We start from the raw sequence: 18,008 nt of genomic DNA on the forward strand, positions 1-18,008 counted from the left end.
ACAGTCGAGTAGGTAAGGCATAAGGTCATTATGGACATTATTTAGGTTCGAATCCCGACAGTTATACATTGCATGGCATATGCATTGCTATCTTATGGTGCCCGTGATAAACTACGTAGATCTTCAATCTTCCCCAACAATTCACCCAATGCATCCAGTCGCCAACGTTCTCTCTGCTGAAATTCGAAACTTCAGTTCGAATATTTTAAGCATCAAATGATCGAGTTTGTTTATTTGAGTTAGCATTATGTCCTAGTTCCTCGTTTCCAGAAAATGTCAGAGAAGCAGATGATTAATTCAAAAGACTTCAAGCTATTAATAATTCACACGTTATCATTTTCAACAAACAAAGGTCTTCCTTTTCCATTGTCGGCTGAAGGTCAAAGGGGCCACCAAGACAACCACCAGATGCCGTTAAACATGGCGTTGCAGTTGGATAATCTAGGTTAAAAAAAATAAATTCCACGCTGCCGTTTGAGATTCAAAACAGCTAAAAGCAGGTCGTATCTGTAACATCTGCAACGCCCTAAAATGACTCTGACATCAATATGTTTACGTTTGCTATGTCCAATGCTTTACGTTGCATCTGTAGACAGTCGTTCCCATTTCGTGACCATAATATTTGTTAATGTCAGTATCAGGAATACTGATGGATATCGAATTTCCAATATGGCTGCTTGTACGTGCCCGAGGAACTTTGAACAGAATCCAATGTTGTAGTGAATACCAGAAACCATTCTCTCTTTCTAGCAAATTACAGGGGAAACTGATCCGGACATATATATATTATTGATATGTCATCAATCTGGACAAAGTACACCGCGGGGGACAATCGTGATTAGGTTAATTAAATATAGCAATAAACATGCAACTTGATGAAACATTTCACGTCTGTTTCAAATGTGGTTCAAATGTATATATTTCGTGTGAAGCCACTGAGGTATGACCCAATAACAATTTGTATTTGAAATGAGGACCTTCGTGAAGCATACAAAATGGTCGTGTATTTTAATGAGTAACTTGCAGATATACTACAGACAATCAGAAAGATTGGATTTTTCTTTTGAGGTGTTGAACCAAAAACCGTTAAGTGCCTACACATTAGAAATACATTGCAGATGTGAGATTGCCCTGAGTAATTGTGTGTTTTTCAAAGCTTAATCTGGAATAGAAAAATCAAGAGCGTCGGCTTAAATAAATAGCATTCCAGAATCTAGCTATGCAATTATATACAATTCCCACATCCATCGGAATAATATAAATGTATTACTAGTGTGAGTGTTCTTGCACCACCAAACCTGGCCCTGGTCTATCTTTGCTCAAATTGTCCCACATTGATTATAACCAGAAAGTCGCGGCCTCCATGTCGCCATGTATAAAATGGCCAAACATTGATTAGCCAATTCCATTTTAAAAAGCGCCACAAGTGCCGGCCTCCGCCGCGAAGGTCAAAATAGATGGGCAACATAGCAATTCTCTGTGCCATAATCAATAGCGGTCGGATATATTCCAAATCATGGCTTGGTCAATTATCAGTAGTGTCTAAAGTGCGTTGCAACAACTGGACATTGTTTTGACAGGTCTAGTCAGAGGGGTTAGAGCCCGGTACACACTCAGTCAATTTCTCATCGATTTACCTGTTATGTGAAATCCATTCTAAATGTAAATTAATCTTTCAATTGTGATATGCGCTGATATATAAATCTCCCAATTGATCTTACATTATTTTTCACTTGTTTTTTTCCCGGACCCCCTTATCAACATAGCTGAAGCGAATATTAGTTTCGGTTTGCACTGGGTACAATATATAGTATGAATAGATAATGGGGGTAAAGGCCTATGGTTACCAACCCCACTTTTCGTAATAATGCTACATTATTATTATTAGTAGTAGTAGTAGTAGTAGTAGTAGTAGTAATAGTAGTAGTAGTAGTAGTAGTAGTAGTAGTTACAGATTAAAATAAAAAATGCTACAAAGAGGGTTTGGGTGATCCTGGCACAGTCAGGCTGGTTAGGTTCATCATCAGCCTAAGGCCCTTGCCCCCTCTACACGCAGCCCAGACAGCGACTGGGACTTCTCCCTCCCAGGAAGCGCTGCCTATTCTGCATCACCCAGATTGTCAGAAGGGCTGAATTCATGGTAGCAAACCCGGGTACTCTCCCAATGTCAGTCAACAGATTGGGAGGTACCAAACCTAAGGCACCGAGAACAATGGGGAGTTGGACAACTTGGTACTTGGGATACAAGCGTGACATTTCGAAAGCGAGGTCTGCATATTTGCCATGTTTTTCCTCATTCTTGTCAATCACATGGTGTCAAAAGTGACAGAAAATTCAATGATATAAAAGATATCATTGGATTTATCAAAAAGGACAAGATCAGGTTTGTTGGCCTGGATACGTCTTAGGCTGTAAACGGGCCTATTTGAAGAATTAACAAAGCATTTTGTATTTATCAGACAGAGAGACAGATTTTACTTGATATTTACCATGTTAGCGTCTGGTCACAACCATATTACCATATGTCTAGAGTATCGAGGATGGACATACATAGTTCGCATTTGGTTTCTTAACAATGAAGCATGTGCATATGTTCCTAATTGTCTCTGAAATGTAACATTTTCTGTTGACATCAACACAACGAACTTATATTCCGAATGATTATTAAAAAAATATTTCTTATTGTGAAGTGGTATGAGGTGGTGATACAATGGACCACCTCAATGGAACACACTCATCTTCTAACTCATTTCCCCACAGACTTTCCTCCCGCGGAATCCTACTGCCACCGTGTCTATCGGACTCAATGCATAATGCATAAGATGGAAGTCTTAACCTAGTGAGAGCAACTCTATGTTTATGATTTGAAATGTTACTAATATAATTTTCGAAATAAGATACTCCTTTCAATTGCTTATATAACATAAAAGCAGTCGAATCTCTAAGAACATGATACCATTATGTAGTGTAGTGATCGTGCAAACGTTGTTTTAATAGTGACATAAAGTAAACTACATATACATCCAGTGGTGACATCCAGACAAACCTCAAACCATTTTGTGTGACAGTATGTTTATCTTCCAGTAGCATATGCACGATTTATCTGATGTGGAATACATTTCTTTCAATCTATAAGGTTAAACTGATTTTGAACCATTTGGAACTGACGCAAAATTTGAAGTGGGAATCTACTTAACTTTCCATACACCAAACATTACTGGAACTATTTTTCACTCCCAAAATATTTTTACAAAATCTAGGGTGAACTGTCTCTAAACATGCCAGGTCCTTCCATCGCCATGTCTCACATCCGTAATGGAATACTGCTTGGCACATTAGAGGGTACGTTACACCAACGTGATGTGCGTCGTGACAGGAAACTATTTGCACAGAGTAAACGCTGACAATGATATAAACAAAAGCGACAAAACCCTTTCCATAATCCGTATCTTCTAATACGAGTCCATTGTACAATTCCGAATTTGTCACAAGAATGAATCACTACCAAATAGTTAATATGATACCAGGTGTTCGGGAAAGGTGAGCGTATCCTCCCCCAACGGTGGCATCAATCATAAACACATGCAAAGGAAAGCCAAGTTTTCACCTGAACAAACACGGGAACATATAGTTTAAGTCAGAACTGCATCAGACATCATTTTTGTAACCGTTGCGTCAAATTTGGAAGTGTCCTCCACATGTTCACTTCCATTAAAAGTGTCATTTCATGTTTGAATCGAGACAAAGCGCAAACGAACCTAGTACAGAAAGAAGGGGTGGAGAGCGGGCGGGTGGGGGGGGGGGGGTGGGGGGGGGGGTTGTCACGGGTGGCCCAGTCGTCTAAGGCACCGGGATTGGCTGAGCAGAGTTGCGTCCCAGAAACCCATGATTGTGGGTTCGAATCCCGGTTCGTCCGAATTATGTAATACTATGCTTCTGGGGTTGTCAGCACCATACCCGTGCTCGTGGGTTTCACCGAAGTGGTAAACGTCTGAGACCTGCATCACTTCGAGCTTTCCTCCACCATAAAGCTGACACGCCGTGATATAACTGGAATACTGTTAAAAGCAGCGTTAAACACAACTCACTCACTCACACACTCACACGCTCACACACTCACACAATCACACACTCACACACTCACTCACTAACTAGTACAGACCGACAGCAGCGGTGCACTGTAAAGGTACTAACGCGGTGACTTTGAGCACTTGAAAGTTGGATTTGACTACAAACGGAACGAGACTGAAAACAGTTGCCACAACCCCGCAAACTAAAGGTCCACAACACAGCTATGACACCTGTATTACATGCATCACCACCGAATCACCATTTTTTGTTTGTTTAATTTTTAGCAACCATCAAACATGGGTGTGTACCTTTTTGCACGGCAGTTCAGTTTTGTTGAATTGGTGATGTAACAAGATCTACATTTATTCAAAACTTTATTCAAAAATCTAATTGCAGCGGTGTTCTGTTTCACGTATGACCTTGGCGTCTGTCGTAAGTCTTTGTTTTGGTAAGGGAATTATTACAATCGTTGCGCTCAGATAGCTTTGTGGCACCGTAGCCTGGTATTTCTCCAGCAGCAGGGACAAACACTCAGGTCCGCTAAACATTTCCAACTTAAGTTACCAAGAACAACAAGAGGTTATAGTGACTGAAACGAAAGCCGGACATGTTCCTTGGAACTCTCTTCCTACAGGGATGGCGATAACCTTGATGTGTCCACCAGCAATCTGAAAACAGTCATGTTAAAAGAGTGGCGGGTGCTACCGGTAGGCAGGACATGCTTACCCTTTTGGCGAACACCTGGTGTCATTGCTGATATTCAGCGATCCATTCAAATTGATTTCAACACTATTTTCGGTATTTACGCCCTTTACAACAATCTCACCTTCGATAACATACCTTCATAGTATATGTGACGTTAAGCGCTTTAGAGCAGCGGGAAAGAACGCTATATAAATATATAATTTATGATTGTATAACTATTATCCATCGCGTTGTCTACACTCACTGGGTACTACGAAGGATAGAATGATGGTCACTCGTGGTAAATGTATGCAAATTATTCCCTTTAGATATGTTTTTTTTTTCTAAACCTGTTTCGCGCGTCACCAGATCGCGTATAAGCAAAGGTGTCAACACAGTCACCTTTCTACAATTCGTCACCATCCACCAGGATGTATTTTCGAGCAGACAGGATTGTACAAACCGGTTTTCCACCTTACGCCGGATCAATTTCCTAACAATTTCCTTAGGTATTCATGTGAGGCTAAGTAAATGGTTGGTCGTTGTAAATATGTTATGGTAAGGGGGGGTGGAATTGGGGCATGCGCGTCTCAGGTTGGGAACGTCAGGTGTTAACTGACAATGACATTCATCCTGTGTCAAATCTTCTTGCTGACTCTTAATCCGCCATCATCATACCATTGTATAATTTCCCTTTGTACCTCACAGGCCGCGAAGCCCAACCTTAGAGTACTATGGTTCTGATTTGTTATGATATACAATGTTCTGTTCCGTTGTTCAGACTCATGGTGTTGCTGGTAAAGTTTCTTGGCCTTGGAATGTAATGTTATTGATCTTTGATTGAATACGTCTGGTTTCGCTACTTGCCACCAGGGGACACGGTTGGCCCAGTTGTCTGATGAATTGCAATTCACAGTGCAGCATTACGTCCCCAAGGCGTGCCAGAACACCTTCATATCTATCAGTGCATTAGCATACGGTGTTGTGGCAGATGACATCAACCTATAACATGAGTAATATCATGAGATCATGTAGTTGTGTAGATTCCTGATAACATTATTTTCTTGACAAGCTGGCTAATGGCCTTTGTGTTTTCCGTGTCTGGACACGCGTAACCCAATCGTCTGAAGCACCGCAATTCGCTGTGCAGAGTTGCTTCCCTTTGTCGGGCTAGCATCCGATGAGCGTGGGTTCGAATACCTGGTTATGTGTCTAGGATCATCACCGCGTCGGTGTCACCAAGGTAGCTTTAATCCTATACCAGGTTGATACACGGTGATATAATTGCAATGCTGTTATACGCAACGATAAATCAAACACCCCCTTCACTCACTGGAATACTTCACACCGCCCCGTCAGTAGTGTTTCGGGCACGGGCCGTATGGACTCGGTGGAGAAATGAAGTCGGGTAATCTCCCTTAGTCTTGCAGATTGTGTTGAACAAGTCTTTCAATCTTGTAAAACCTTCAATGACCATGTGCGATCTTTTCTCATACATAGTGATGGTAATAGATTCAACACATGACAGATCCTTAAATGACGTCGCGTTGTAATGGGATATATAAATCCGATCATGGATCCTTTTTCATCCTGTATGGCGGTCAATATTCTTCGTCTTGTAGCTATCTTGCGTGTTTCAATCCATTTATTTGTTCATGTCGATGAAGGAATGCAACTCCAGTATATATCCAACCTACTCTCAATTCTTGACATCTTGGAAACACTGTCAGAGTCCCGTCCACGTCATTGTGCTGATACAGCGCGTGACAACTAGCAGTCAGTAGAAGAAAAGGTTAATGTTATAAGCCTAAAAGCATGTTGACGTGAAAGAAACACGGATGTTTTGAAACGGCATCGAGCAATATCCTTTCCATAATGGGTTTTTGGGGGGCCTGGTTGATCTCCACTACCAGCCGAGATTACGGATAGCATAACAAGTTAATGCAAATTTCCCGTTACATCTTTTAAAAGAACCGTTAATCAGCATCGCCGATGGACTGCCTGGGTGTATAGCCATGTACACGATATATACATGGGATTAAGGCTTGTTCCATATGAAGGGGATGTGACAGACAGTATATTGATTGGTATTAGCTGCAATAGCTGTGGAGTATTATACTGCTCTTAAGACGACCATCATTTACGATCGATGGCAGTGTTGTCCAGTTAATCTCTTTAAAAGTCCTGTGGTCTGGCTGGTATCCGTGCTATTAATGATATAGATCAGGATGCCATCTGAACAACGTCCACACGTAATGGTCAAAGTTAACGCAATATTCTTAAACAGACATTTATTCATCAGATTATCTTATATCCGTCAAAGGGACACAGATGGACATGTAAATGTAGGCCTCTTGCGTATAGTTTGACAGTTAATATTAGAATAATTAATCAGTATTAAAATAAAAGCGAGAAAATCCTTTCCAGAATTATCGGATAGCTGTATTAGAGTCAGTTGTGCGATTCTGAATAAATCATGAACATGTGTTTATAAATCACTATCAAAAAATGATAATACGCCTCGTGCCGGTCGTTTACGAAAAGCTGAACGTGCCCTTACCCAAATAAATGTGTTATATAAGATATGTTCAGTGAAATCAGTTTAGCTCTTCAACAGTTACTTATAGGACATGTAATTCGCGTGAGGTTTATTTTTTAATTATCATGATATATCAGCTTTAGCTTATTACAAGAACTAAGAACCGTTCGATTGGCATTAGGAGTGGGAAATAGGTTAAACCCCTTTTGAATAGCGTGTCAGCTTACAGCTCAAAGCAGCGTAAATTAAAGTCACTCACTTCACCGTCAGATTGCTCTCAACTGGGAAGATTGACGCGGTGACTTACGTTACTATACATGTTAAAGTGTGTCTCATATTGCTTGCTCCACTAGGCATGGCTCGGAGGTAGGTGCATGTTTTCTAGCAGTTGTGACGATACAAGACGTCAACGCCGCAGAATAACCAGTCTCGATTATTTGTCGAAGCAGATTCCATTGGGTGTAAAGGGCAAAATAGAGTTGACAATCATATCATGAATTGATCATTAAAAAAGCGGTGATGGTACCAGGTGTTTACGAAACAAACAGCACGGGATGAATCACGGAACATGCTGTACAATATATTTCCTGCTGTAAATACAATACACAAACCCCTTTCCATAGTCAGAAGTCTCTGCTAGACTCGACTGTAGAGTCAATTTTACGATTCCGAATGTATGATCAGCTTGTGTTTATGAATCACTATAAAATAGTGTTGATGCCAGGTGGTCGTGAAACAGTGAGAGTACCCTGCCCACCAGTGGCACCGATTATCAATGCAACAGACAGTACCATTCGTGTTGTCCCCATTCTCACATTCACTTACCTAATATTGATTTTACGCCGTGGATGTGCTTGTTACCATGGTTTTTGTTACAATAACATAATCCCGCGTCTTATATATTTCGCTCGTGACAATGAAAATTGTTCTTTGTTATCAAAGGCTTCTTTATAAGCTTGCGACAGCTTACAAAGATCGGTTTAGATCAGTGATGCAATCTGCTCTTATTATGAGAGACACTGAATTGAAGTGTCATGTCGGGTGTTTCATCACTATGTCGCCTTTTACGCCCAATGTAGTTTGTTTCCGTAGATAGAAGAGACTGACTTTTTTCTGGGGTTGACTATTTATATACGTTATATTTCATACGCTATACGAAACTCAGAACAAACTGGAGCGGAATTAAAACCGAAACTCAAGACACCAAAACGCGTTAGTATGCGCAGACGATGAACTACAACCAGAACCTTCTTCGTGAAGGTCAAGGTCAATACATATTTGATAACAGCAAAATAGGACAGCTTGAGATAACGCCCAGTAGAATTTTGACAAGTCACGTTTTTTATGTTTACAGTGAAACGATACCTTCCAAGTAAAATCGCACGGATATGCAGATGTCCGTATTAACGGAATATGCGCAACAATGTATCTTTGATAAATCCGGATTGTGAGGTGTTCGTGCTAAAGGGGTTTCACAAGTTCCACTACAACGCAATGATTAATCCAAACTGTATTGGTTAGAAGAACATAACACGAGAACAACTTCTATTTCAGAACTCTTGTTCATTTTTATTAGCAACTGGATCATAGATCACCCATCGTCAAACCGTTTCTATCCTTCTTAAATATCATAATTGTGGGCCTACGATCGATTATTAAGTGGCGTAAGATTCTCATAGACTATTTAACAACTGAAGTATTTTTGATACATTATCTTTGGGGGTTCTCATGTTTCCACAATGCAATATGGAAAGCGTCAGCGATCTTTGGTGAAGTCGCATCGATTTTCTTCCACTTTGAAGATGAATCCAGATCGCTTGGAATTAATGATGGCATTTGATGAAGATGCGAAATGCAGCTCTTGTGATGTTTAGCATCAGGTGTAACCATGCTAGGAAACATTGCTGTGTGCAAAAAATACGGATGTGGTTTAGCAACTGAAAGGGGTCATGTGAAACAACTGCATTGCTATCAATGTGCTGGGTTGGCTATCTGATTCTGGTCTAGGCGTACACTTAAGTGGGTAGGTTTATTAAAGACAAAAACAGTAACCGCTCTAAAGGAAACATCGTAGAATTATCACAACTGTAAGCTCGAAAATTAGTTCCACACACTTTACGATCAAACCTGGATCAATGAGTGACAACCACCGACCCCAAGTGGTAGCTAGGCATGGCTACGTAATGAGGTTTAATTTCGGTACCATGAAGTGATTCGTCAAAGCGATTATCTAACACATTTACCAGATGGCCAGTCTGTGATATGAAATACGTCGTTGGTAGGGTGATACCTGCCTCTTACATACCACTTTCAACTCATTACACAGAACACCTAGTGTCCGGGATTGGGTCAACTTGAATGTTGGTCACCGACATCCTATCAGTCAGATGAGGGTTGGAGATATCCTCAACAAGTCTGCCAAAACACGTTTGAAAGGTTTTTACTGAGACCTTGAATGTTGGAACAACTTCTGAGCAGGTGCTAGCGCTATGACTCTCCTTGAAATCTTTGGTAGAAAAAGCAGTTTGTACCTCAAAAGTTGTGAACTGTAGACACCAAAGGCTGGAGCTGCTGGAATATTGCTCGACATAAAGGGAAAGTTGACTATTGGAAAGTTGAAGTCATATTTGTCATTTTTGTCACTAATGCGTCGAATGCAGAAATATCTTCCATAAAACCTTTTGAAAGCTTTACTGACGATGTTATTAATAGCGTATTATTTTGGAGCTTCATGTCAAGGGGGTCCATTTGAGGTGGGGGAAATATCACACACAATTTAAGTTCCCTCTCTGTAATTACCCAATTTCAGCCATTACTGTATTGAGTATAGGATATATATATAGTTAAAGGAGCGACGCCTATACACATGATGTGAGTCGGGGGTACATACTGAGCCGGCCATTCTTTTCACAACATTAAATACATATTCACACGAATAGTGTATCTCTTCACCACTGTTTAGGAAAGCTCTGCGACCTTATGAAGCGGTATTGCGTACATCTGTAATCGATGTAACTATTGACGTGTTACAGATTTTAGACATACAGTAAATTACGGTTATAACGAACACAAAGGGTCAAGTAATTTAGTTCGTTATAACCGTAGTTCGTTATGAGCATATATACAGCAAAATGGCCGGGGCCAAAAATAAGTTCGTTATATCCGTCAGTTCGTTATAAGCGTGTTCGTTATAAAAGTAATTTACTACATACACTGCACGTCATAGCAGAGCACAAAGATGTCGATAGATCAGTCAAGTTCAGTAGGTTGTCAACTCTCGTTTTCCATGAATAACACATGTGTAAATCATACAGTATCCACAAGAGCTTCAAAGGATGTTAGAAAATAAAGTTTGTAAATGTTTTGTTGTGTTAGTGACAAGCTACTGTCTAACGTTCCCAAATGGTTAAGATAGAGCTCGATGTGTTCAGGTGTGTGAGTGCTGAGGTAAACAAACATATCTGCAGGCCATTTGACAATATATTATAACGTTCATCCAGGCATAGTGTTCACATACGGTTTGTATTCATACGCGGCTCACTTAATTGAATAAAAACTAGTCCCTCAACATCGATTATTTCAGGAATGACATTACATATTAATAACAACGTATTGTCCTCGTGTGTTTCCATATCGCAAAAAACAAGTCTCAACAATGATATATAATACGATACGAAAACTTTTTGTTATAATATTGTCGGGGGCACGGGTGGCCCAGTCGTCTAAGGCGCCGCAATTCGCTGTGCAGAGTTGCGTCCCTTGGGCACGCCAGAAACCCATGATTGTGGGTTCGAATTCCGGTTCGCCCCGATTATGTTTCTAGGTTTGTCAGCACCATACCCGTGCTCGTGGGTTTCACCGAAGTGGTAAACGTCTAGGACCTGCATCACTTCGGGCTTTCCTCCCACATTAAGCTGACACGCCGTGATATAACTGGAATACTGTTAAAAGCGGCGTTAAACCCAACTCACTTACTATAATATTGTCATTGAATTCAATGCTGTATAAGGTTACTACTCTGTATTTAAACGACAGTCTATTGCCCTACCTCAATTGATTGCTATTAGGGGGCACGGGTGGCCCAGTCGTTTATGGCGCCGCGATTCGCTCTGCAGAGTTGCGTCCCTTGGGCACGCCAGAAACCTATGATTGTGGGTTCGAATCCCGGTTCGCCCCGATTATGTTTCTAGGTTTGTCAGCACCATACCCGTGCTCGTGGGTTTCGCCGAAGTGGTAAACGTCTAGGATCTGCATCACTTCGGGCTTTCCGCCCACATTAAGCTGACACGCTGCTATATAACTGGAATACTGTTAAAAGCGGCGTTAAACCCAACTCACTCGATTGCTATTAATGCATTCCGCAGTTCCGGATTGCCTTTCTGTAACCGATACACACCCATCTAAGACTATTGTATGGCCCCCATTAGCTATGCTATGCCCCAAAGCAGTGTAGAAACAAACACCTTTACGAGATCTTAGATTAGCATTATGTCTCTGAAGAAGCATCACGACTTTGAACTGAGAATGAAATATTAAGATACACTTCCTTACACTGAGTTCATAAATTTTGGGAAAAAATTCCAACTATGTTTGAGAACATTGATACTATCTAGTTTCAGGCTATCTGTCCGTTCTGACGGAAGCACCTTCCTCGTTTTAGACATTAAATCTAATTCCAGCTGATTTAAAAAAATTGAAAGGTCTTCAAGAAAAGGAGATATCAGTGCTACGACTCTATATGACCCAATCAGTCAAACTGATAGCGCATGGAGGAGGGTCATCTATTACCCAAACACTCTCACCTGAGCTCTTCTGCGCATTATGCTCTTTAATGAAGTCTGCTATATTGCAAGAATAATCAATGTTTTAGCCTAATTGATCTGAAGTCTATTTGTCACTCGCTCAAGGAGAGCTAGGGGTGTTGTTTTTTGCGCGCGTCGTAATCAGTTTCTGTAATGTCATGCCGCATGTAGTTATATACAATACCACTCACAATGATGTGTGAAAACATGGGATCGTGAGGACGCATTACTACTGGGGTGTGTAGAAAAGGTTCACACTAGTTGAAAAACAATCAAACACCTCCCAGAGTCAGATCAATACGAATGTTGCATGAACCATCCTTCTTCCTGATGGCAGCGTCAAATATGCCTCTATCACATGGACGTGAATGGCATGTCGCCATTACCACCATTTTAGGCTCCCGGAATAACGGGAAACATAGCAAAATGTGTTGTTTTTTCTGTCATAAGCGTATTAATGATTCATTGTTATGAACAAGGTATTTGAGAGGGTCTGACTTCTGCATGTTGAAAATCGTACATAACCACGACGTGTTCCACCAGTAGCGGCTTCTTTATGGCATTTTTAACAAGATACCATGGCAACTGGCAACAAAAATGGTTTCATACATCCAGACATTTGTTTAAGTTATTTTTTAACATTACAATTGTAGTTATTAATCAACATCGGGGTGGGACATTATAACGGTATCTGATTTCAGTAGAGGCAACAAGCGCTGCTGAATGCCAGATCAGGGCCCACTTGCACAAAGCGATCTTAGCGCTAAGACTATCGTAAGCCTATGTTAAAGTATGGGTGTTACGATCATGGTAGAGCTAAGATCGCTTTTTGCAAGTGGGCCCTGGTACACTCGATTACCTTCCTAGACATGTTAACACCAATAAGAAGCAAGGTTGGGATTCGAACTTAGCCTGTCAGTGGGACTGGCAAACGCGTTATCAGAAAGGGGCTGTGTGGTGACGTACAAGGGCTATAACCATGAAAGTGTCCCAGAATGTGGCCACACTACTTATTCCTATGTGTCAACGTACCTCATGTTTATTTCAGGCAATACCTCCATATGCAACATGTATACACCGGGATTATTTTACAGGACATACTTCTTTCACAGTGTTTGTCTTTGAATAACTCCTTAATACATGCGAAAATACCCGAAATATTTCAAGACAACCGTATCTTTCTGTTAAAAGAGACTGATACAAGACACACAAATGTACACGGATACACATTGCCATTTCGAAAGCGGCGAAATGTAACAAATGTCACATTTGGGATAATACTTTCTTAGTGAAGTACAGATTCTCGCACTGTTTTGGGGGTTGCGTCAGGCAGTGTTGCAAATGTACAGTTCACACTCTTTAATCCGAACTCTATTACCACAAAATATCATTTGAAATGATTTAACTTCCTGTTCTCGGGAGATTCAGCTCCGGATTAATATCACCTTGTCTCGAATTCCGGATACCTGGGATTTCTATGTTGGACTTCAAATTAACACAACTACTTGAAAAGTGTGCATGTCGAGTACGCGTAAAAAATATCTGACATTATGTTTACGAAGTAAAATAACAACTGTCAGGCCCGCAGTAGAATTCCACGATCAATATCAGGAGTAATGGCTGTACTCGTGACAAAAAGTCCGGATATGCATGGCTGTAAAATAGTTAAGATATGAATAATGGTGCTGCATATTTATGATGGCACATATTTTCATTATCCAAGGATAAATAATAACCTGGAAATGACGCTGGCATTCAATGGCTGCTGAATGTTATTGTTCATTAGGTGATTAGCAACGCTACTTCATTGCATGACGTGAGACAATCGTTCGAATGATGGTCGTTTAGCTGCGCTATGCAGAATAATATTAATATATTATAAACAATAAATATGACATTTTGTTGAATCTGTATAATACATAATTTGTAATACGATGTTAGCAATATGATTTATAATCATGGGATATACAATTTAGATATTTGATCATGCAGTATAAGAAATTTATCCCGTTGTTTTGTATTAGCATCGTGCTGACATAAGGCTTACAACTATGTAAAAGTTACATTTCTTCATTGCGAAATTAAGATAAAAATGATGTATACCTACTTTTATGTCAGGATGTCATGGTGAGAAGAATTAACAATTTGTTCTATTCCTTCAGGTTCACAGACTGCGTTTCCATGGAAACGGAATAAACAACTCGGAGAAGGAATTCAGCAAAGGATGGATAGTGTGCTGTGTCAAAAGTGATCAGCGACATTTTGTGATTGGCTAAACGGGTGATGACGTCACGAGCGGTCCGTGGATGCTAGCAGCTGTGTGCTCATTGATATGAAATATTTATAGAAGTACTGATGTGCGATCGCGCGGTCTAGCATTGATTGGCGTAATTCAAGCAACGATTCGCAAACACGCCTTTGTGCGAACCCGCGATGAGGATATAGAGTCTGCGGAACAATCACCTATATTGGATTGATGAAAGTTTACTTAGTGTTGTAAGCCGGCGGTTATATAAAGCAATCGAGATGAATTTGGAAATACCAGAAGGGCTTGGAGACTTGCTGCGAGACTTCACTGTGGCAGTGCTTCGGGAGAGGCCTGGAGACCTTTACGATTTCGCTGTGGATTATTTCACAAAAGCCCGTGAAAGAAAAAAGCCAAAGGATGTCCCCATGTATATCATCGTAGAGGATGATGAGGACGCAGGGGAGCCGAACATGGCGACGTTCAAACCGAGGTCAAATCGGAACCGTTACGCACGACGTCAGTCGGTGTCCGCCGAACGGTACGACCCGGAGGAGGATGACAGCGATGAAGATAGAGTTATCCATCCCAAATCTGACCAACAGAGGGAGCGACTAACGGAAGCAGTTGCTGGGATATTGCTCTTTCGTAGCCTTGACACTGACCAAATGCAAGAGGTCATTGACGCCATGTTTGAACGTACCGTCACACCCGGAGAGACTGTTATTGCCCAGGGCGACGACGGTGACAACTTTTACGTCATTGATTCAGGCATTTACGACGTCTACGTCGACGTCAAGGGAGAGAATAAGAAAGTTCACCAGTTTGATAATAGGGGAAGCTTTGGTGAATTAGCCCTTATGTATAACATGCCCCGGTCTGCAACAGTCGTGGCGGTGTTGACAGAAGGGTCACTCTGGGCCATGGACAGAAGCTCCTTCAGAAGGATTGTACTCAAAAGTGCCTTCAAGAAGCGAAAAAAGTATGAAACATTGTTAGAGAGTGTAACGATCCTTCAGTGCTTAGATCAGTATGAGAGAATGACGCTGGCGGACGCACTGGTGGGCCAGACGTACGAGGATGGCCACGCCATCATCGAACAGGGCAACGACGCTGACGGTATGTACTTCGTGGAAGACGGCCACATACGCGTCACGATTAATAACGCGGACGGCGTGGAGCAGGAGATAGCAACTAGATCCAATGGAACGTACTTCGGAGAGTTAGCGTTGATAGAAAATAAACCACGTACAGCAAACGTGTACGCAGTAGGAAAAGTAAAGGTTGCCTTTTTGGAAAGAGGATCCTTTGAAAGACTTTTAGGTCCCTGTGTTGATATAATGAAAAGAAATAGTCAGTTGTACACAATGTACGTGGCCAAATGATCGTCTCTTGGGGAGCTGTGACGTATTCGTGACATTACGACAGTCCGCGTACCTCTGAAGTCTGCGTGGACACATTCGTGTAACTGGCCAGTTACCTCCAGAAATACACATCCGAGGCCAGAAGAAGATATTGTGAGTGGTCTGTGAATATATGATGTACGCTTCTTGTTTCGTCTTGTAATGGATGTTGGTCCACGTTAGATTTGTGGAGTGATGGCCGGGAGAAGATAGCGTCCACGTGCGAGCTGACTGTTTCCAGACGTGCACTGCAGCAGATAATATGTATACCTGGTATGGATCTCCAAATTCAATATCCCTATTAATGGAGGCGGGGTAACATGATCACCAGGAGAGGAGCACGCCTGAACAAAAGAACATAACGATTTCAATCAACCAGGCTTCCTTTGAAATGCTTTGTATCGGCTCGTGTATCAATTTATGCACAGGATCAATGTGTCTAATACTCACCCTCAAAGATGACCTTGACCTTGAAATATATATATATATATCTATATCGTGTGTCTGTTTATGACGTACTGTGTGACGCACGATATGCACGTGTTCTAACTGGAACCTTCATAAATGCACGACTGTGATGTGATCATTTCTAGTATGTAGAACCTTTCCACCTTTCGTCCAGTCTCAACATGTATATTGTTTTGCTGAATTCGTCTGCTTCTAAACTCTACAGGAAAAACTGTTGAAGTTTAACTGGTGCTTTAAACTTGCATATCTGCTTACGAAAACATGCATCATGGAAAAGGTTGGAAATATTAACGAATTGTTCGAATACATTGGCGACGTAGAGAGGATTTATTCCATTTGTTGAGATTTAGTTGCTCATTTCCAATGAAAACAATGAGAATAAATTATCCCTTTCGGGATCAGAATGCCAGGCGCCAAAAATGGAAACGATATTCATCGTGATCTGTGTTATATCCATGTGTTATACCCATGTGTTATAGCCACGTGTTATAGCCGAGATGTGGATACATAGTGCAACAGAGAACGTCATGAAAAGTTAAAAACAGAATCGCACCTGATACGGATTATGTGCTTGCAGATACCTCACAATGGAGTATATTTCAGATAACGTTGCCGTTATGAATGGAGGGTTACTGTCAGAGGAGACACTAGGTACCCGTATAGAGTTCTACAACCTCTGCCAAATCCAGGAACAATTATCCCAGCAGACGACGCCACATCTCCATCATGGAGTAACTGAATATATGTTCAAACAATATTGGAGCGTGTAGGTTTTCATGTAGGTTACATGACGTACAAAGCATCCTTCTATATTATGTCGTCTGCTCGCGCAGAAGCAGACGACAGCTGTAGAGTATGTTAAAGGCTACCCCTGGATCTGCCGATTTAACATCTGCGCATGTTAATCCAATTATTTACTAGTTTGTTTCATTTTGTTGTTATGAACTGACTCTGTAAATTGACCTTGTCAATGTTAAACAGAAAGCTGTGTTGAACACTTATGGTTCAATTGGTTGTGATACTGAATTCGTGTCCTCATTTTCAGATTGATCGCAATCACTATACATAACATCATACACTCTGTTTCAGTAGTGTTGAATGAATTTATTAACGCAACACACTGCAAATGTAAGAAACAAGTTCATCAAATAGTATCTTCAAAAGTAATTTTGTAACTTTCAGAATATATTTTGAAAATGGGAGCACAAGAGGATTACATATTGTTAATATCGTATAGCAATAGGTGCCTTTGGTTTATTTTCAAGATTTAGGCAATGAAAAGATATTAATTCTTTTTCTGAAGTGTAGATTAGATTCTAGCCTGAATTATATTACAAATCTATAAAACGTTTATATGGGATTAATTGTAATGTTATTCCCTAGTTATTGTTGCCATGGTTACTGTTTACGTGGATTGTTTTGCCAGCGTTATACACGGAATCAGAAGATGTGATACACTGTACCCGAGAATGATTGACAAGTTATAGATATATTAATGTAAGAATTCAAAAAGTGGCGTACTTCCGTGTGGTGTTTGTGTACATTGTCTTTTGTTTCTCTTGAATCCATAAATTATAGATACATGATTTACCGCGTTTGTGTCATCAATTTTTTCCAGGTTGAATTTGGGGTTACTAAACTCTCTACCATCAGTTTATTTCCTATGTGTCCGTATATATTGCTTATGTATACAATTCTAGTTGTTATACTAGGAACCAACATATGATTGTATAACATGCAGTTTCTTTTGGTACCTAGTATATGATGCCTAAGTACGTTTATCACTGTGGTGATTT

At 40.7% G+C, this 18,008-nt stretch overlaps 1 pseudogene; it reads left to right on the top strand.

Moving 5' to 3' along the window:
* The window catches only part of LOC139458641 (cAMP-dependent protein kinase type II regulatory subunit pseudogene), a 129,985-nt pseudogene extending 112,182 nt beyond the window's left edge, over window positions 1–17,803 (top strand).
* Window positions 17,804–18,008: the final 205 nt, after the last annotated feature.

Source organism: Haliotis cracherodii, unplaced genomic scaffold (genome assembly GCF_022045235.1).
Source record: "Haliotis cracherodii isolate W230 unplaced genomic scaffold, xgHalCrac1.p SCAF_1, whole genome shotgun sequence".
Taxonomy (NCBI): Eukaryota; Metazoa; Mollusca; class Gastropoda; order Lepetellida; family Haliotidae; genus Haliotis; species Haliotis cracherodii.